The sequence below is a fragment of the Equus przewalskii genome, chromosome 27 (genome assembly GCF_037783145.1).
Source record: "Equus przewalskii isolate Varuska chromosome 27, EquPr2, whole genome shotgun sequence".
Lineage (NCBI taxonomy): Eukaryota > Metazoa > Chordata > Mammalia > Perissodactyla > Equidae > Equus > Equus przewalskii.
Window position 1 is genome coordinate 26691811 of NC_091857.1, and position 22035 is coordinate 26713845.

The following is a 22035-nucleotide window of genomic DNA, read 5'->3' on the forward strand; positions in this document are numbered from 1 at the left end:
AATGGTTGCATAAAACCTTATATGCAAATGAATTATAATTTATTTAATCCTTCTTATGGACAAATATTTAGGTTTACAACTTTCTGATATTATTTATATACATGTACATAATACTGGAACCTACTTCTCCAATTATTGTTTTAGGATCAATTTTTGGAAGTGAAGCAAAGGATAGGAACTTATTTTTAGGTTTTAATATAATTTGCTACATTAATATGACTAATTTGGAGGTTTTTGTTTATCACAATGTAGTTTTGAAGATGGTATTCCAGACGTGAAGAATATTAGAATTTTTTCTAATTATACTCATGATATAATGGCACTGTATGTTGACAATGACTTTAGAATCCTCTCTACTCTGTGCTGTCTGGAGTAGAAACTACTGTCTTTGTTCCAGTCCTGTGGGACCCAACCCCTGACATGAGTCATCTGGACAGTATGTGAGGAGAGAGCCAGGCCACTCAATGTGGGAATGCAAAGAAGGCCTAAGAGCTTGGATGTAGTGAGAGAGAAGTTTATAAGATAGGGTAGGTAAAATTTAAGGCAATTCATACCTGATAGTTTCCATTTCCTCTTTGAAATAAGAGATTAGGCTTTTCCATAAGGAAAAGTAAAGGGGCCAGGAAAAGGTGGGAGGCTTGAACTGTAAATGTCTGTAATTGTTCATTTAGAAGAGTAGAGGACAGGACAGACAACATGTCAGTAACAAGCCCTGCCAAGTAGCATTGAGGTCCTAGTTGAAGTTCAAAGTCATCACACTGTAATAGCATTCACACAATCATATCTCCTCCCATGGTGATTGGCTACTTAGGGAGGTAGGAGCGATTCAATGATGTAGGTTTGAGAAACTGCAGGACACATGGTAGAAAGTCAAGATTAGCAGGGTTTAGTGAACTGGAGAGTGGAAATTTGACATGAAGAAAAGTGAGGTTTAGGTTGAATAAGGAAGAAAGTAAGAGTATAAGGAATTGTTAGCTTGGAGATGAGGGAAGGACTAAAGGATATGGATTTCTGGATGAGATCCACGAGCCAGTGCTGTGAGAGTGAGGAAGTGAGAGTTAGCCCTGCCAATCGTAGTTCAACGCTGTAAATCATTACATCACAGTGTGAATGAAGTTATATCATAAAAGCTCACAAATGGATAATGCCATGTGTCAATTCGATTATTCCCTCCTTGAATTGACAAATGAGTGCTGAACATTCACCATGTGTCAGGTGCTGTCCTAGATCCTGGGGATACAGAGGTAAACCAAACAAAGTCCTTGGCTTCATGGAACTAATATGCTAGTGGAAGAGGAGAGATAAACAATAAACGGAATAAATGCATAAACTATGCATCTTACATAAAATATGTCAGATGGTGATAAGGAAGCAGGAGAGGAGAATAGGGAGTATTGAGGTAAGAGGGGGTTTGCAATGTTAAGTAACATGGACAAGAAGTAGAGGAAAATGTGATTGGAACGATGTGAAAGAAGAGACAATGTCATATAAGCAGAATCCAACTTATAAATGGGTTGAATATGTGGCTTTCCAAATAGTCATCTGTATTTTGATTAGTTAGAACTCAAGCTTCCTTTTCACAAAAAGATGAGATGATTAATTGTGATTAGGGACCCAGGCAATCCTGACTTCTTCACAAAAACACTTTCTAGGATTCATAACATGTTGGAAATGCCTTCCTTTACAACCCTGAGCTTCAAGTCCTTTTAAGATTTTCTGGCCCCCAAGTCTAGATTTTTTTTTTGAGTTCTGAGAAAAGAAGGGAGTCTGGTGAGCGATGGAGGCTGGGAATTTCTCATGACATTACATCTGGGGGGAGCAGAGAAGTCAGAAGAGGGAAGAGGGGAGGTGACTCTAGTGCCTGGAGCCCTGACTGAGTTGCTGGGTGACTGTAAACAAAGGGTAGAAAGAAGCTCAGAAGCTCCAACAACAACTCCCCAAGGACACCTTGCAAAGCTTCTGGGCACAGGGAGGACACTGAGAAGACCTTGGCAGCAGTGGCTTCCTTTGGAAGCTTGGTGTTCAGAAAGTGGGATGCTTGCCCTTGTTGATTACCCTATAAGCCAATTTCTCAGGAGATTCAGGTAGGAGGGACACAAGCCTGACCACCATGTACTGTTTGTTTATTTGTTATATCCAGTATCACTTATACAATAATTATTGAAAACCTAATGGGTACCTCTTGGGATAATCACTGAACAACACACAAGATCCCTGCCATGTGAGCTTGCATTCTAGCAGGGTAAGTAAGACAGTAGAAAATCAACAGAGTAAATACATAAGTTATGTAGGCTATGTGAGAACCGTGGGTCCGGTAAGACAGTGAAGGCTGGAGAATCTCATCCACGAAACGAAGCTCCTGGCTTCTTCAGTTTTCACCACTTGGAGGTATTTTTCATGTTTATAATTGTAGTAGACAGAGATGAGGTTTCTGGAAGTGTTACCTACACATAAGGGGTGGTTCTGTATCTTTTAGATTGAGTTTTCACTATAAGCTTAAAAAATGACTTTGAGTGTCTAAGAATTCTGGAGAACAGTTTCGGCTGTTTTTAAATGCTTGTGGATGTCTATGAGAAAAATTAAGATGTTTTAATAATGCAGTTTCAGTCATTAATCACTTCTTGAAATGAGAGAAAAAAGTAATTGCCAAGATGCAAGGCTTTGAAGTTATTATACCGAGCGTGGATGATCACCACTACATTTCTCCAATGGCTTTATTACATTACTTTAAGTATGGTCTCTTTTTCCAGGAAAGCAGAATTTATAAGAGCTATGGTAATACACCCAGTACCTTGTAAACATTGCCTATATCCCCGGTTAGCCCGTCTATATATGAAAAAGCTGTTCTATTTTACAAAGTACATAATTGCGTTTAAATTTATTTTTCTACTTTCCACAGCCCAAACGAACCACTTATAATAATCATTGTATTTTTCCACCACCACTCTGAAGGAAACTTTATCATGCGGAGTTTCTTTCAAACAGGTAGTTGTTTTAAAATATACTTGTAAACAGGGCAAGCAGAAGCCATAATCTCAACACCACCCCAAAATATCTCAGGAATGATATATGAATTTTTTTAAACAACAGTATTTGTATCAACATTTTAAAGAATATTTTTCCATGTAAATGACCTTTTCAAAGTAAAAATTTCTTAGGAACTGTATCTAAGGTTTCAAATAGATGATTACACCAACCAAAGAGGAATTTCATCAGCTCACAGATACATCCTTCATTCGCCATTTGCAAGAGAGAATTTAGCTAAAATCTTTCGCATCTGTTCCCTGGCTCTCTTTTTCTCTCTAACTTCTTCTAGTTTATTTTATTAGCTTCTCTTCCTCAGCCTGCTCCATTATATTGATCTTGTGTGTGTGTATGTGTGTTTTATTATTCTCTCTTTCCTGTTCACAAATTTTGGGTGACCTCATTTACTGTCATGACTTTACAGCCACTGTATCCTATATGGCTCTTTCCTATATGATGGTACTTCAACTTCATTTTGGATCCCTATCTAGAGTAGGGTAACCAACCATCCCCAGGGACTGTCGCAATATTAACACTGAAAGTCTGGCATCCTAGGAAAGTCCTTCTCCCAGCTGTGAAGAGTGCGGGTTGTCGGAGATGGAAAAGGTTGGAGGAAAGACTCAAAACTCATACAGCACTCCCCAAATTAGGGGCTGAAAGCAATACTGTTTTCAGCGTCAAATGGATACAGCATAGATTGTCCACCTCCCATTACTGTCACTATTTTTTCTCCAGCCACTGAAGTTGGCAATCATGATTTGCAGTTCACAATAATGGACCACTAATTGTTGCTTCTCTTCCAGTGATGCGTCTTAAGTGGGCAACGTAAGTGGCTTTCAATCAAGAGTATTAATATTCCATCTTTGACTTTGTCAGTGGATTAACTGTTGTTGTTTTGTATCAAGATACCGAAGCCTTAATTTGTTAAATGTCAAGTAGCTAAAATATCCTCATTAGAAGGATACACCATTGACTTTATTCTATGAATATCAAGAATATATTTCAACAAGGAAATGTTCTCAGTGAATTGGGAGAGAATTGCCTCTATCCACTGGAAAATTCTTTGTGGATGTCCTGGTAGAGAGCAGGGCAAGTGGAAAGGTGAGCTAGTATACTTGCCTCACTCAGCACTGGATCAAAACAAAACGTGGTCTGACTCACCATGGGATTAACATATTCCTTGAAACATGTTCTAGTTCTGTGTGACTGCAGATCACAGAAGCTCAAAATGATAAATTAATAGGCAATATCTGTGGCTGATTTTCTTGGTGAACAAGTCATGTGTAAAAAATTATCATGTGTGACGGCACTATATGAGTATGTACCACGGTTTAGATTGAGAAGTATTTCCATTTAAGAAGCTTGTGGCATTGAACTTAAGTTATGTGGATGAGATGAGCGGAGCTTATGTTCCACTGCCACAGCAGGTTACATTTGGCTGGGGAGGATGCTTCCCTTGAGTGTTTGATGCTTACTACTAAGTGAACATTTGCCCCACATTTTAAGACTTTTCTGGATTTTGATTTAGCATGTATAATTTGTGTGTTTGATTTTCAAGATCTAAATGCCAACATAAGGGAATTTTATCCAGAAGTGCGTTGGTACAACCAGCTCTCAAAAAAACATATTTGCATTTATAAACAAGTTTGTTATAAATTTTATTGGCATAAAATTTAGGAAAAATTGACAAATAGTAACGAAATACGCAATACTATTTCTCATAAATTCCATTAAGCCAATTGATTTTTGCAGGGCGTTTTTGCTAAACTCCTATATTTGTAGCCAACCTAGAATTAAAATTTAACCATGATTTTACAGAGTTGCATCCAAATACACTAACTTTTCCCCCCAAAACATTGTGATTAAATTTGTGACTTACTGTTACACTGTTTCTCACACTTGCGCAAGTTACTTTCATTACACTGAAACTTCTTTCAACTTTAGGACTTAACATGGCACATTTTCAAGTTAGATCTGCATTATTAACATTTCTCCATCACTTTCCTAAGTCTAGGCAGTCAGCAAAACAATACGTCAACCTCTGATGTTTAGTGTTTATAGATATAGATTCACAGGGGTAAATGCTCCCATTATGGCCGACTTTGTACAGCACTTTATTGAGGTGTGATTGACAGACAAAAAGCTGTGCATATTTAATATACTAGTTGATGAGTTTGGAGATAAATATACATCTGTGACATCATCATCACAATCTATGCCATAAACACATCCATCATCTTCAAAAGTTTTCTCCTGTCCTCTTCAATTTTTTTATTATTTGGTATTATTATTTTGCGTAATAAGAACACTTAACATAAGATCTACCCTCTTAGCAAATTTTTAAGTATACGACACAGTATTGTTAACTATAACTCTGTGCTGTACAGTAGATCTCTAGGACTTATTCATCTTGTATAACTGAAACTTTGCACCCTTTCAGTATTACTTCTGTGTTTCTCCCTCACCTCAGCCCCTGGCAATCACCATTTTTACACTCTGCTTCTATGAGTTTGACCATTTTAGAATCCTCATATGAGTGGTATCATGTATTATTTGTCCTTTTGTGGCTGACTAATTTCACTTAGTATAATATCCTCCAGATTCATCTATGTTGTCACAAATGACAGGACTTCTTTCTTTTTCAAGGCCGAATAATATTCCATTAATTTCACTTAGTATAATGCCCTCCAGGTTCATCTATGTTGTCACAGATAGCAGGGCTTCTTTTCTTTTTCAAGGCTGAATAATATTCCATTAATTTCACTTAGTATAATTTCCTCCAGTTTCATCTATGTTGTCACAAATGGCAGGACTTCTTTTCTTTTTCAAGGCTGAATAATATTCCATTGTGTGTAAATACCACGTCTTTATCACCATGGCTAATTTCAATCTACCAACATGATGTCAACACAGAATTGGTAAGAGATGGCAGTAGCACACCATTATATGATATTTTTACATTATGGATACAATAGATGTAAAAAACCTGGACATAGGTAATAATAAATAAAGTAAAATAAGTAGGATGTGATGCATTTTAATATTTATTACCTTTGTTTTTGGTGTAATATATTTAATTACAAATTTATAGAATTTAATTTTTTCATAACAGCTGTGTTTACCAATAGGCTTTTAACATTCTTGAAAATTTAACAGTTGTCTGTTGTGAGCCAATACAACCAGCTCCAGCATATCATTGGCCTAATCTGAAGAGGCTTCATTGATGAGAGAAAGCAATGTACTCCACTTCCAAGCACCTCCACCACTGCCGCTCCCTCTAAGCTACTGATATTCCTCCCAGGATCACTGCATGCTCTCCACTTCACCTTCCTGCTGCCCTCATTCCTTGTCAGTCCACTTGCCACACTGCAACCAGAGTGATCCTTTCAATGGCCATGTTAGATCTTAGAGTTCCTCTTTTCAAAGTTCTCCAATGGCTTTCCCTCTCACTTAGCATTTAACCCAACATTCTAGCCACCACCACATCTTTGACTTAGATCTAGTGATCTCTCTGTCTTGTTTCCTATCAACTCTGCCATTTTGCTTGTGTCTCATCAGCCTCCTTGCAGTTCTTCCCATGTACACAGAGCTCCTAGCTTGGCGCCCTTACGCTTTGCTTCCTTGGCCTGGCATGCAGAGACACCCCAACCTGCACACTCTCTAAATTGCCTTGTCTCTAACCCAACGCTACCTTCTCAAAGAGACTTCCTTGACCAACTGATAATAAATAGCATGCCCCGAATCCCTGGACTGTTTTCTCTTCCCCTACCCTTCATCTCATTGTTCTTCCTAGCACGAATCAGAACCTACCATATTACATATTGACTGGCTTATTTTTCATGTCCCGAACAAGACATGCATTTCACGAAAGAAGGAACTTTGCTTCGTTCGTTGTTGCATCCCCAGAGCCTAGAAAACTATCTGTCGCATGATAAGCACTGACAAATATTTCTTGGCAACATACATTAATCCTAGTTGATGTTTACTTTGAAATTTGTTCTTTTGGGTTGAAGTCCACCACAATTTCTCCCAGGACAAGCTGCTCAGTGGGTCAAGGGGGCAGAAAGGTACCAAGTTCCACTAGTTATGTGGAAGAGAGGAGCCTGTTTCTAGTTCTCACAAAGATGCCATATGGGCTAGTGGTGGCCTTGATTTCATCCCATTGACAAATTATATTTTTCTGTCTTCAATACATTTAAAAAGCTATTTCGTAAACAAAAATGTTTTCTTTCCTCATTGCACCCAAAATCTTAGGACAACTTAGTTTAGCTATCACCTCTCTGGGAAAGAAGATATATAGATATGACTAAGCAACCAGAAGATTACACTTTTATTGGGAGTGGATCTGAGGATTATTAAAAATGGAAGCATCTTTGAAGAGATTGATACATTGTCAGTTCCACAGAAAAGATCATGAAGGAAAGGAGTTAAAGAGCAGTCATAATTGTTTATAATATTTCAAGAAGGTTAAGTTAAATACAAACAGAAATCAAGTCCCATTTTCTTCCTTACCATGGCTCAGAAAAGAAACTAGGTCTAAGCACCTAGAAAGCAATTAAAACTCATTGTGATGACTGCACTCACAGAATATTTGTAAACAACCTATACAGAAATTTACAGTCCATGTCTCATTTTTTTTTAACATGGCCTTACTTTATCTATAGCCAGGAAATCAAATAGAAGGATAAAAAGAGAGCAAGAAAAAAGCTACCCTACTCCTGATTTACTTCTATAGTAACAACATGGCCACAATGTCAAGGGATAGTGTTATTCAAAGTTTAAATTCTAAATTGCTGACTGTAGATATTTCCTTTAAGATTTTTGTTTATCTGTGAAGTGGACATAGTAGTATTTATCACCGCAGGAAAAGTTCTAAAAATCAGATAATATGTGAAAACTGATATTGTTAGCCTTAAGGCTATGTTTCCTAAATTGGTTTAAATATTTAAGTGGGCATTTTTGTGAAAAGGAAAGTTTTCCTAAGACTTTAATGATGCTTGCATTGCACACAATATATTTATTATTGTCCACTTAAGGAAATGAGAGTTCTTTCAAAGAATATGCACGTTCAGACCTTCAGATGCGCTCTCCATTTATGATTTCTTCAATACTCTATAAAAGTCACCAAGGCTTAATAATTTCAAAAGGCAGTTCACCTCTCTAAGAGGTCCTCTTTTAAACGTGGCCTGGCGGACCTCGCCCAGGTGGCTTATCTGACAGTCTTGGCAAGACTCTGGCCTGGGTGATGATTCTGGCTCCAACATTTCTGCCTACAGCACAAAGAAACTAAAGGCTCATTTCCCAGAGGACGGGGGAAGTTGTAGCTCTAACTATTTAAAATCGGTTTTTATTGGGTAATGCTTCAAAGCACTCACTCTGCATTTCTGCTAACAAAGCTGAACATTCAGCCAAAATATTGGAAAGGAAATACTCAGGCAGAATGAAACGACAGAGGAGGCTTGGAGGAGCTGAGCCAAGAATTACAAAATAAAAGGGGCATATTCCAGAAGGAGAATTGAAAGAGAAAACTGTTTTTAGCACACCAGTTAGAATCTCATTGTCCCACAGTCATACCCAAATCTTGGAAATAACTAATTCTTTAGTCAGTTTTTAGCTTTTCCTCTCATACACTCACTTAAAATCCTGTGCCCTTACAGTAAAGAAGACTTTACTAGCCCTTCTGGGCAATTCAATCTTTTAACACAAATTGGCATTTACCATTTAATGGCAGGTACTGAGTATGGAGGCCACAGGAAAGTTTTCTACTTCTACTCTGGAAATAAAATGACTTCAGCATCCATGTAATGAACAAGGTAGGTGTTCTGAACAGGTATTTCTATCAGAAGCAATCACCATTTGAAACACAGGTCTGGGAAGCAGTTTAAGCTCCATAACATGACTCTGAGGGTAAACATATATACTTATTTATCTCCTAGTAGGATAGCTTTATTTATACTCTATTGATTTTTTTTTTTTTTGAGGAAGATTGGCCCTGAGCTAACAGCTGCCACCAGTCTTCCTCTTTTTTTTTTTTTGCTGAGGAAGACTGGCTCTGAGCTAACATCCATGTCCATCTTCCTCTACTTTATATGTGGGATGCCTGCCACAGTGTGGCTTGACAAGTGGTGCATAGGTCTGCACTCAGGATCCGAACTGGTGAACCCCAGGTGCCAAAGTGGAATGTGTGAACTTAACCACTATTCCACCGTGCCGGCCTCATACTCTATTGATTTTACTGTAAACTCTTCTGCTCCTTGAAAAACTCAGTTTATTTGATCAGGGGAAGCCAATCCCACCCAAACTGCCTTAATGGATTCTTTAGAAATGGCTGAGGCAATCCTAGAGACAGCTCAGGAAGCCAGTCTACAAGGACACAACAGAAAACAGGAAGAACTGAGCAGAAGTTCACTGTGCTGGGCAGAAATAGAATCCTGGATAGACTGATTTCAGTGAGGTTCTTGCATTGCTCATTTTGTCAATGATGATTCACTTGTATTTCTAATCCTCACAGAGTGTATGTGTGTATGCATTTCTTTTATAAAATCATCTTTACTAACTATAGCATGCACCACCTTTGAGAAAATTTCAAATTTACCTTCAGAATAGATAAACATGTTTCTAGGTGTTACCTCCATTGTATCTGAAAGCACGGCAGGCAAATCTTCCTACAACCGCTTAGAGACAGTTAACTTCTTTTGAAAATCTCCTGCACTGCAAATGACCCACAGAAATGACAGAAATCAAACCGGAGTGAGTAAAAAGCAGAGTGATACTTTGACCTAAGAGATTTCTAAAAATAAATTGTATGGTAACAATTCATGATGAATTTGAAAAAAAAATTACAAGGACTTTTTCTTTTTATTTTGTATTTAACATCTCCAAGTGGTTCTGCAGAGAAGCTATATTTGAGAGAATAAGAATTCACGTACAAGGTGATTATTTTTAATGCATGTGTCTGTCTTAAATTATCATGATGTCAAAGAATTTAAAAGGACCTTGATCATCTATAAAGTTTTTATTTATAACTTCAATTTTTAGAAAGAAAACCATTTAGATATTGCTAAAGTGTCTCAAGATAAGGAGACTAGATATTGTTCTTGTAAACAACAACACAGCCTTTGTAATATAGTCAAGTCAATACATGCTTATTGCAAATGTAAACTGTGCCGGGGATACGGAATCAAACATGACACTTTCTCGTTCACGTATGCACTCATTTACAACATTTATTGAGTGTCTACAATGTGCCAGGACCACTTTGAGGCAATGGGTGTCCAAGACGGAAAAGTAAGACCAAGTTGCTGCCTTTATGGAAATTTCAGCCTGGAGGAGGAAAAAGACATTAAAAAAAGATGTTTAACATAATGGCAGGCAGAGTAAAGTGCTGTGATTAAAAATAAAGCAGATGAGAGATCAAGGGTGACAAAGACAAGAGTGCAGTTTTAGGTAGGATGGTCCAGGAAGACCCTTCTGGCAAGGTGACTTTTAAACAGGGACTTGAATGGAATGAGAATAAGAAGGAAGGCATTCTAGGCAGATGGATCCTAATGCTAAGGGTACTATAGTAAGAGAAGAGGGAATGTTGAGTGTATGTTACCATAGTGAGAGAAGAAGGTATGTTGAAGAACCCATGGTCAGTGGTTCTGGGGGGATGAAGCATGGAGAAATGGCAGAAGAGAAGGCAGGAAAGGGATGTGGGGCAGTGTTAGAAGGGATTGGAAACTACGCTGAAGAGTTTGAATTTTCTTAAGGTAGTAGGGAATTGAAAGAGTTTTAAAAGAGATAAGAAGCCAGAGCTGTATTTTCACCAATACTTGGGAGTGGTGTGGAGATTAGGAAGGGTGGAAGAAGGTAATACTTTCCTTTCATGTAGTGTAAATCAGAGGTCTTCAACTACATTTGTTCATATATGTTTGATCAAATATATTTAATGGTTAATTTTGTGTCAAGTTGCCTGGGCCATGGGGTGCCCAGAGTAAGCACTTCTGGGTGTGTCTGTGAGGATGTTTCTAGGTGAGATTAGCATTTGAATCTGTGGATTCAGTAACATAGATTGCCTTCCTCAAAGTGGGTGGATATCATCCAATCCATTGAAGGTCTGAATAGAACAAAAGGGGTCGATGGAGAAATTCCCCCCTTTTTCTTCTTGCCTGACTGCTTCATCAGGGACATTGGTCTTTTCCTGCCCTTGATGCTCCTGGTCCTCAGGCTTTCAGACCTGAACTGGAACCTGCACCATTGGCTTGTGTGGTTCTCAGGCCTTCAGACTTGGACTGAATTACACTACACGCATCCCGGGGTCTCCAGCTTGCATATTAGATGTTGGTACTTCTCAATCTTCAGTTATGTGAGACAATTCCTTATAATAAATATTTTCCTATATATATGTATCCTATTGGTTCTGTTTCTCTGTAGAACCCTGACTAATACAACCTTCTTTCCCCCAAAAAAGTAATTTTGAAAAATACTTAAAATGTTCATAATGTATATTTTAAATACTTGCAAAAATATAATTTCCAGCTTACTCAAAATATTGGCGTTTAAAAATAACTATTTCACTCTATTTAAAGTATTCAATAGAATATAAACACCAAGGTGATTTGTTTCCCACCACCATCCACATAAAACCACAATTAGTTGCTTTTAACAGTTTTACATTAGCGCCTTTTCTCCTTCAACTTCCTCTACAGAATTTACTCTAAAATAATGTTTTTATGATTTTTAAATGTTTTTTGAATAATTTTTGATATTTTCTGCGACAAAAGCACATGCACACATATATTACATATTTATAATGTATTAATTTTAGTTAATGAAACTAATCATAGTAACTAATATATTCATTTATTTATAATTACAATACTTATAATTATACATAACAAATATATTTAGTTAATATAACAGTAATAATAGCAGTAATCCTTCATATAGTACTGACTATGTACCAGTCCCTGTTCCTGATGCTCTTCACATTTTACCTTAATTAATTTAATCTTCACAACTACCCTAAGAGGTAACTCAGAAATCTGTTCAGATAAACAAGGGGTGGGAACAGAGAGACTTTCATTACAGCAACATCATATAATCCTTTGAATGCCTTCGGAGTTATGTGCCCAAATCAAATAGTGAGCTATCATCAAAGGATGCTATCTATTATCTAATTCAATTAGGTTCTTCCTCAATATTCTCATAGCAGAATATTTGACAGCACTCAACCTGGGAAGGAATTTGTTAGCTCGTCTCAGGGCCACAGTTACCAGTGATGGAGAGTCTTTACACCCATATGGCACTGCAGAGAGAGGAGCCAGTGGATGTGCGAGAGAGGTTGCCCTTTCTTTTGTTAAGACAGTGAAGGTCAATTCACCCAGGAGACACCTTGACTGTGCTACATTCTCAGAAGATTGGTTTTGGAAAGATTACTATGGAAGCTGAAGATCTAGAAACCAACCCCTTAAAAATCCCACTATCCTTGCTTCGCTTGAAAGCCTTCTGCTCCATCAGGGCCACGTATACCCCAGTCCTCGGATCGCTGGTCAATTCTGATCCCCCCAAAGCCACCCTGACACGGCCCTCTTGGAGGGCACGCTCAAAGTTCCTCTAAACTATTCTTTTTGTTGCTTTTCTTGTCCTTAAAAAACTTCTTATCCTTTTCAAAAGTTGCCCAAGATATTAAATGGCTCTCTGGCCATGGTTTGAAACTAGAGACCAGATTTTTATTATGTTGATCAGCTCTCTTTACAATGTTCGGTGCTTGACAGGTTAATATATGTTTTATTGGATTATTGATCCATTTTTTTGTTCCCATCGAACAGCAAAGTACCATTTTCAAATGATGCAGATTGTGAGTAAAAGTGGGTGACGGGGAGGGGCAGTACTGGATGACAGTGGATGCAGCTGCTGCTAAGTATCATTTCACCCATGAAATATATTTTCAAAAAATTGCTATAAGGAAAAAACTCTTTCCTATTTCTATCCTTGGAATTCTAGAACCATTTTAAAGTTATATTGATGAAAAAAAATGTTACTTAAATTTAAACAAGCTACAGTCCGCCTAAAAGATATTTCTTGAAGGATACAGAAGCCACTTTGATATATTAATTTTATACCAGAAGTTTTCAGAGCTTGCTGGTTGAATGATCTGTTGGAACATGACCATTTTATTAAACTGTCGTATTTTAACTTATCCAACAGTTATTTTTTTTTTTTTGTGCAAAATCTCATTATGGATTTTACATGTTTCCACAGGTAGAGTGGTGGAAAATTGATAGCTGTTGTTTCATTTGACAAATTCTTGGATCCTCATATATTTTCTTGCTTTTGCCCATAACCAGGAAATGGATTGATTATCACTTGCCAGGCCTTTGTTGTAGGAAGGAAACAGTCCTTTTGAAAGCTCTGGGTGCTGTTTGTGAATATTTAATCATGGAGGTGGTACCATGGCCTCATCTACAGCAATATGTCAAAATTAATTTCATGGTATTCTGTCAAGGAAGGAATCTTACCATATGCCCTCAAATAAAAATAAATGTTAGGAAAACTCTGACAAGGAGTTTACCTAATTCTGCAAAATCTTTGGATGCAAGATTCCCTTAAATGAAAATAGAATCATTCATGCAAACATGATTGAGTTTAATTTATTTCTGTTGTTAAAAAGGAGTTTAAAAAAAGGACTTCCGTCTTCTTATGCCTCCAAATTCACACTGAATATCTTTAGTACAGAGTCTCATGTTTTTCTTAGAAAAGCATTAAACGCAAAATTAAATATGAAGAGAGAGGAAGAGTGAGAACTTGACAGACATACTTAGAAGGATGTTAAATACTTGGATTGGAGACACAGTGAGCAGATTCTCCAAATATGACAACGGTTCCCTGAGACCAGGACAATGTTACATATCAGTAAGTCACTCAACACATGTTTAATGACAATCTCAGAGAAAAGAGCCTAGCTCTGCCTGAACACATGGAACTTTATTCTCCACTAATAAACCCTACTGCCTGATTCAGTAAACATATGGAACACACGTGGGTGTGTGGGTGAATTACTGAAACAAAATTTCACTTTTTGCCATGTGATGTTTTAAAATTTTTGATACAGGAAAATTTATCAGCTTTTGAAATTGTACCTGGACTTTTTTATACTTAGTTTATAAAGAAATTCACTCATGTTTTCTATCAGTACTTTTATGGTTTCATTTTTTGCATATAGATATTGAATCATTTTGAGCTTATTTTTATATATGAAATGAATCTAAGCTTACATTTTTCCAAACAGCTATCCAGTTTTCCCCACACCATTTATGAAAAAGTATATCTTTTCCTCGTTGCTTTGAGATATCACCTTTCTTGCTTCTAAATTTCCATATGTACTTGGGTATGTTTCCAGGTCCTCTACTCTGTGTCACTGGTGTGTCTGTCTGGTCATGTTCTGGTACCACACTGGTTTAATTATAGAGGCTTTACTGCATGGTTTCACACTAGACATGGCTGATCCTGCCCACCCTCCTCACTGCCCCTCTTTGTCAAGATGTTCCTCGCTATTTTTGCGTGTTCTTTAGGAGGACTTAAAGGTTAAGTGTCAGAATTTCTATAACAAATTCTCCAATGAACACATACATATGTACACAAACAGGGGGAGAGAGATGAAGCAAATGCGACAAAAAGTTATCAAGCGGTGAATCTTGGTGAAGGGTGTATAGGTGTCCATTATAGGATTATTGCAAATTTTCTTGTGGTCTGAAAACTTTCAAAATAAAATATTGAGAGAAAATCAAAGAAACAAGTTGGGGTAAATCGAGTGATTTCTCATTAACCTCTAGGGAAAGGTGGACAGTCATGGGGGTGGGAGTGAGGCTCCTCAGTGTGTACTTAGAAATAATATTTTGTTTTATTTTGAACAATCTAAATATATTAGTGGTCCAAAACAAAACGTAAATAAAAATCTCGATTAAAACAATTCCCTCTAATTATGGGAGCTGTGAAATGGATTTCAAACTCCGTGAGTGTTTAGCATTGGAAGATTAAATAGTATCATAAAATTCTCAAGAATGAACCAGCCAAGGAAGCTCCTGGTGGTGGTCTGGCTCAGCCTGGTACACGAGACCACCACTTCAGAGGGACCAGGGGCAGGATGGCATCTCACTTCCAGAGGAGGCATTCTCAGAAACTCAGCCCTTTTGACCTACACATCGCAATTCTAACTTCTCTTCCTACTCTCCTCTTTCACTCTTTCTGGACATTTCTGTATTTATTAAAGGTCATGTGCAAGGAGTGTTACTATGTTGGCCCTTGATGGTTCCTGTGCACACATGTCTGCAGACTTCTGACATCAGTTTTTCCTTCTTTCTGTGTCCCACCTTTCAAGCAGGAATGCCAAAGAGGAGAGGGGGCAATGAACCCTGCGCAGCTCAAAGTTTAGCTGGGACCGCTGCCCTCAAGAGCCTCTAGAGTTTTCTTTCTCCCTGGAATATCATTCTCTTTTTATCCTTCATCTGGCTGCTATTGGCCTTAATCCAAGCCTCAGTACAGATTTCACTTGTTCTCAAAAGTTTGTCTATATTTTACAAGATGGTGTTAGGTGTTCCTCTTGTGTGCTCCCATAGTCCTTTGAATAACCCGAACATAGGACATTTCATGGTGTGCTGTAATTAACTAATAAAACTGATTACTCACTAAATGCTCAGGGATTAAATGTATTATTTGATTTTCACATCAATCTCATGAATAGCAGGCATTCTGACCTCTATTTTAGAGCAGAGGGAACTAGGCTTAGAGAAATTTAGTTATTTGCTGTAATAAGAAGACATTAAGATGGCCCCCAGTGATCCCCACCTCCTGGTACCCACAGTCTTGTATAATCCCCTCCCCTTGCATATGGGTTGGACATAGTAAGTTGCTTAGGAAAAACAGAACACAGAAAAAGGGATGAGATGTCACTTCTGTGATTTGGTTATAAAAGACTGTGATGTTTACCTTGCTCGTAGATTCTTTTTATCACCTTCTTGGACTGTACCCTTTGTTACAGCAAGATAGTGTGTTGGAGAGGCCCATCTGTTGGAACTGGAGGTGGCTTCCAGTTAACTGCACCTGAGGTCCTTAGTCTGACAACTCTCAAGGAATTGAATCCTGTCAACAACTGCATGAGGAAACTTGGGAGCAGATCTCTTCATAGTTGAAACTGCAGTTGACGCCACAGTCATGGGTGTGACTGCAACCTTGTGACAGACCCTGACACAGAGGGCCCGCCAAAGCTGTGCCCAGGTTCCTGACTCACAGAAACTGAGGCAATAAATTTGTATTGCACTAAGCTACTAAGCTTTGGAGTATAACAATAGATAGTTAACTAGTAGATAACTTAGCAACAGATAGTTATCAATAGACAACTAATACACTTGACTTAAGCCCCACAGGTAGAAATAGGGAGTACAGGGTTAAGTTATGGAGGTTCCAACTCTCTCTAGTGAATCCTTATGTCATGCTGCCTGGTTACTTAACAACTGTTTCTTCTTCGTTTAAATATATTCTCACTTTTATTTCTAGCATTTAGCCCTGAGTCTGGTATTTTGCGTGTCCTTAATAATTATGGAATAAGAAGTGGGTACATGAAAAACAAAATCTTGTATGGTGAATTAGGCAGTCAAAGCAAAGTTTTTTCCACTTCGTGTTTCTTAAAATTGGATAAAGAGAAGATATACATGTAACATACTGCTTTGGAACTCATATGAGCTTCGGCATGTTCACTGTAACATCAACATAGTCAATTATAACATCTTCCTACCCTAAAATGTGCATCAGGGAGCACACATGGGCCCTAAGTAGAAGTTAATTCCTTTATCAAACATTTGTTAAACACCTTCTGAATTTCTGCCTAGGAGCCAAGCCCTTGGAATACAAAGTTGGATAAAACAGTGTAGGAGGCAAGACCAAATGCAAATAGTGACGTTATTGTGTGACCTGATAACTGATTTGATTGAGGTTTGAACAAAGGACTGTGGGAATAGAGGGTAAACCAGTCAAGAAGAGTAACTCTCCACTGGTGGTCTCTCTTCTCTCTTTCTCTCTCTCTCTCTTTTACTCTCACTCTCTCTGTCTACAGACATACAGAGACATGCATATTTATAGATAGAGTTTTTGCTAATCCAGCAAATCATAAATGTTCATTCAGGGAATTAGGATTTTACTCAATGATTTTAATTATAAAGTAATTATGAGAAAAAGTTCAAGAGAAACTACTTGGCTGATCTGAAGCAGGGCATTATTGATCTTAGTGAGTCATTAAGTGACATGTTAGAGACTTGACTTTGGAGGAGTGACGCACAAATAAAAAACCAGAGAATTGCCAACTGAAGGTGAACAATTGCTGGAGAAGCAACTTAAAGTGTTGTTCTTTTGATGTTCAAAGCAACTTCTCGTGGTTTTTACACACACAGAAATCTTCTTTTTTCTACATCAAGATACTGCTACATGAAACATTCAGAAAGAAAAATTACCATTTGCGGTTAGCCGTTTTCTATACACCATTCAGGTCAAAAATCAATTTTTTATAGGTTTACTTATAGTGAATTTGAGTTGCTGCATCTCAATCAACTATTTTATAATGGTACTTCTTGTCATCCTAGCTGGGATACCCTAAGGCATCTCCCAAGAATTTAGAAGTAATGAAAATAAAATTGCCCTCTGAGAGTTAAACTATGAACCAAATAATAAACAAAAGTAGAGAATCACAGTTACCTTAAATAGACAAAAGCATTCCCAGTGTTGTAAGATTGGATTGTAACCTGCTTGAATGTGTTTGTGCACTAAGGAAGAATATATTCTCAACAGGTTGCTGTACAGCCACAGGAGGATAAAGGAACAGAGAGTCCCAGAAGCAACGTGGGCTATGCTGTTTAGGAATTGTCCTAGCCAGTGAGCAAGACTGTCTTTTTGAGTTAGATGTTTCCAGCTCATATACATTGGATTAATCACCCAAATTCTTGTTGTGTTCTCTTTTCATGTTCAGTAAGGAAATTTCTGATTGCTATCTGACTTCCTGTATGCGTCAAGGTTAGTGAAGTGGATCCCGAGAAGAGGGGAAGAAAGAAATGCACCATCAGTTCACTGGGAAAAGAGTGGCAAGTATGAACAGTAAATGTAGACAACAATTTCACTAGTTCTCAGAGGAAATATTCTTTGACTTATTGCTGCTCTTTTTAACTCTACACTTTCAACTTACTCTTTTCACCATAAAATTTAAACACACTTAATCCTCTCTCATCTTGAACAACAAAGTGAAATAAACATACAACTACCATTTTTACAACACCCCCACCCCTGCCTGCATCCCAGATAGTACTGTGAAAGCAAGCTGTATGTTTACTAACTCTATTCATATTTGAATTTCCCAGTGCCATTTTAGTTATGCTATTCAGATTCAAGGAAAGGGTTGTTTGTTCAAGCTTGTCCAGGTCAGTTTAAAGAGAACCAATCCCAAAGAGCTCATCAAGGAGGGGGCCAGTGTCATGAGTGACACCTCAGAGAAGGGAGTATCACAGCATAGGATCGGCACCAGAGGATCCTGCCACCCTAGTCATCAGGAAAGTCTCCTTTCTTGGCCACCTTTGTCAGTCTGCACCATTCCTCTTAGATTTTAAAGTCTGAAACCTTCTTGAGCAGCTTAAGAAAACATAAGATCCAAAGTTCTCAAAATGTCAAAAATAACCCAAATAGATGATTCCCTTTATTTTCATAAATGTAGCCACAAACATGACAACTTGGGCAACTCTATGCACTGTTTTACATTTAGTGATTTTTATGACCCAAACTCTGCTAGGCAGAGTAATATAATCATTTGTAATCAATACCAAAAGAATGCACCTGGTATAAAATGCAAATTTCAAAAATTGAGTAAGATTGCATGTTCTGGGCCTCCTAAGATACTTGCAGACATAAGAATGCAAAACACTAAAGCGGCCAGTAGAGACAATTGCTCTTTTCCTTGCTGTGAACATGAAAGTGGGAAGCAGCAAAGAACAATAAACAAATGAACATCCTTTTCATATTTCTTGCGACAGCTACCCGGAATGGGTGGGGAAGAGAAATGCAGATAAGAAAATTAAAACCACAGGCGCCTGGGGGCCAGTGACAGCCTTCTGATCCTAATTTCATCTGGAGTTAGGAAGGCAGGGAAGTTCTATAACAGTTTCCTCTGCATGGCAGAGAGCTCCGACTTTTCTGGCAACAGCATCTCCCTAGAAACTACACAAAGTCCCCTTTGATTGCCTGTGATCAAAGCCATGAAGGCACTTCTGCAACGTCTTAGCTTCAGAAAGGCAGGAAAATCAGAATGCTGAGAGTGTATCAATAATTCCTAAGCATATTTTTAAGGTGAGTGGTGCTTCTTAGAGAACTTCATCATTATGAAAAATGACTTGTTTCTGCCCTTCTTGTTGTACACCCGGGAAAAAAGTTAGCCTTAACTCTCCGATTAGTAAGTTGCATGTCATGATTGATATTGAATATGTGTAGTTATTCTACTCAAAATTTGTGCAGTTGATCACATAGAGCCAGATAGCACTCAGTGATGGGAGGTTCAATAAACTGGAAGTCGGGAGACTCAGCTTTGTCATCAATTCAATGTAGCCTAGTGGACATGTCTAATAGCCTTGGCCTCAGTATCCCCACCTATAAAATGGGGTGAGGAGCTGGAGCTCAGTGCTCTCTGTGACTCCTTTGGGGCGTCCTCATCAAAGAGGCTCCTATTTGTTTGATTCCACATACCCTCATTTATAGCCATGGCTGACCCTTGGCAAGACCGCCAAGTCCTGAGCTTTCTACTTGGTTTTCTTTCCTCCTCTTTCTGTGCCCTTTCTGCCAGGTTTGGTGTCTCTGTCAGCAGGAGAAGTACAGACATCTTAAAATGAATTAGTATGCAGCACCTGACCAAGAAAAATTTGTATCTTTAAAAAGTCAGCAAGCAAAAAAAGGAAAAAGAAGAAAAAATGAAACCTGTATAAATGTGGGGAGGGAAGAATATTTTAAAGTCAGAAAAATTGTTTATGTATTTCATCTGTGTAATTTATTATTTGTGTGAATTTTATTAAATTATTTAACTTCTCTGAGTCTCAAATCCTTATATGTAATAAAACTTAGTCTCTAAGTTTGGCAATAAAGTTAAAAAGGTGAAGTGTTCATAAAAAGTGTAAATTTCTATTTACTCTATAAAGGGCATAATCTAAATTGTGATGTCTTTATTATGTTTACTATTTATTTACATATTTCGTGAATTTTAGTAGTAGTAGAGTAGAGGAGTATTAGTAAAAGTGGTTGTAGTGATAAGAGCTACCAAATTATTATTATTTTTTTTACTGAGGAGATTCGCCCTGAGCTAACATCTGTTGCCAATCCTCCCCTTTTTTTACTTGAGAAAGACTGTCCCTGAGCTAATATCTGCACCAATCTTCCTCTATTTTGTATGTGGTTGCTGCCACAGCATGGCTGACAAGTGGTGTATGTCCGTGCTTGGGATCCGAACCCAGAAACCTGGGCTGCCAAAGCAGAGCATGCCAAACTTAACCACTATGCCAGGGACCGGCCCCCCAAATTATTTTTTAATGATGATGTTTCATATACAATGAAGAATCAGGGTAGAAGAATTAATTGGGGGAGAAGATATGGTCTTTCTGGTGCAATTAAAATATATATGACCATTCTTAGTATAATGTATAAACTAGGGTAGAAGAATTGATTGGGGGAGAAGATATGGTCTTTCTGGTGCAATTAAAATATATATGACCATTCTTAGTATAATGTATAAACTAGTCACCCAGAGTATTTTTTGGGTTCGTTTCCTCTCTCCCTCCCTCCCTTCCTTCCCTCCTTTCTTTCCCCCTTTTTCCCCTCCTTCCCTCTTTCTTTCTTTCTTCTTTATTTCTTTTGTTAATATGCGTTCACTTTGCATTGACAAACTCCAACCTTTGATGAACTCTAAAGGAAAGGCAAGCCAACCACAGAGTAGAAACATCACCCTGGACCAGGGCTCTGTGTCAACAGTGACCACAGGAAGCATCTGGTGGGGATGAAGAGAGTAGCTATTTTAACTGGAATTTTGAAGACTTGAGACTCAGAAACATACTGACATTTGGGGACCAAGAAGGGGCGTATACAGAAAATGTGCCATCAAGCTCGCCCTGAGCTATGGCTTGCTGAGGCAAATTATCTTCTAAACATAGGACCTTAGGCAATATGGTCCAAAGTCTCCCTGTTTTTCTGAGCAGAGTCAGTAGCGAGAGAGCAGGGAGAGGGTAGAATGACAGAAGCAAAAATTGGAGACTGTTGGAGAGGCAGGCTCTCTTATAGATTTTCAGAAGGAAAAGGAAACTTTGTAAGTGACACAGATTTCAAATAAGGTCATTTAGCAAGAACACTTCCTCCCATCACCCCACCCTAACCTCAGCTTTTTACACATCACCACTACTTATACGACCTCCTCTTGTCCAGTAATCAGAACCAGGATGGTGTAACTGGACCTATCTTCCAGATCACCTCCTTCAAGTTGCCTCTTGGTGCCATCTCTCCCCTTCAAGCTTGCCCTTGAGACTAAAGGTTTATCATGACTTCATCTCTGTTGACTGGAATAAGGTGTAAGCATATTTTATTATATAGCCATTTCTTAGTGATGGTCCTCGGCCCCCCAAGAACTTTCAACTGTGTGCTCCAGAAGCCGTTCTTTATTCCTCCCAGCTCTGCTAATGCCTCAGCCTACATATCCTGTGAATCTTTTTTGTACAGGAGGTTTTTCCCTACGAACTGGAGAAGTCTTTGCATGTAACCTGGTGGGTAGTGGTGTATCCTGATTTTTGCATAGATTGCACACAATCTGACCAGTTTATTTAGTGACCTTTTAATAAGCATTTGCCTTATGATTGTCCCAGTTACTTCCCACTCCAATTCCACCTGTGGGAGGGGCGCTTTCACTAAAGAAGCCAGCTGCCTGCTCTACCTGTCGGTAACACATTCACAAAGTTAATGAGCACT

General features: G+C 38.2%; 1 protein-coding gene and 1 long non-coding RNA gene across 18 annotated transcripts in view; one reads left to right on the plus strand and one right to left on the minus strand.

Annotated features, from left to right (window-relative positions):
* GRIK1 (glutamate ionotropic receptor kainate type subunit 1) overlaps window positions 1-22035 on the minus strand; it is a 356985-nt gene that overhangs the window by 163769 nt on the left and 171181 nt on the right. The gene's annotated exons all lie outside the window — the stretch shown is intronic.
* On the plus strand, window positions 1913-20173 carry LOC139079919 (uncharacterized). The gene is made up of 4 exons (XR_011533960.1): window positions 1913-2084; window positions 8756-8837; window positions 18023-18138; window positions 19877-20173. It is a non-coding gene; the product is annotated as an uncharacterized lncRNA (long non-coding RNA).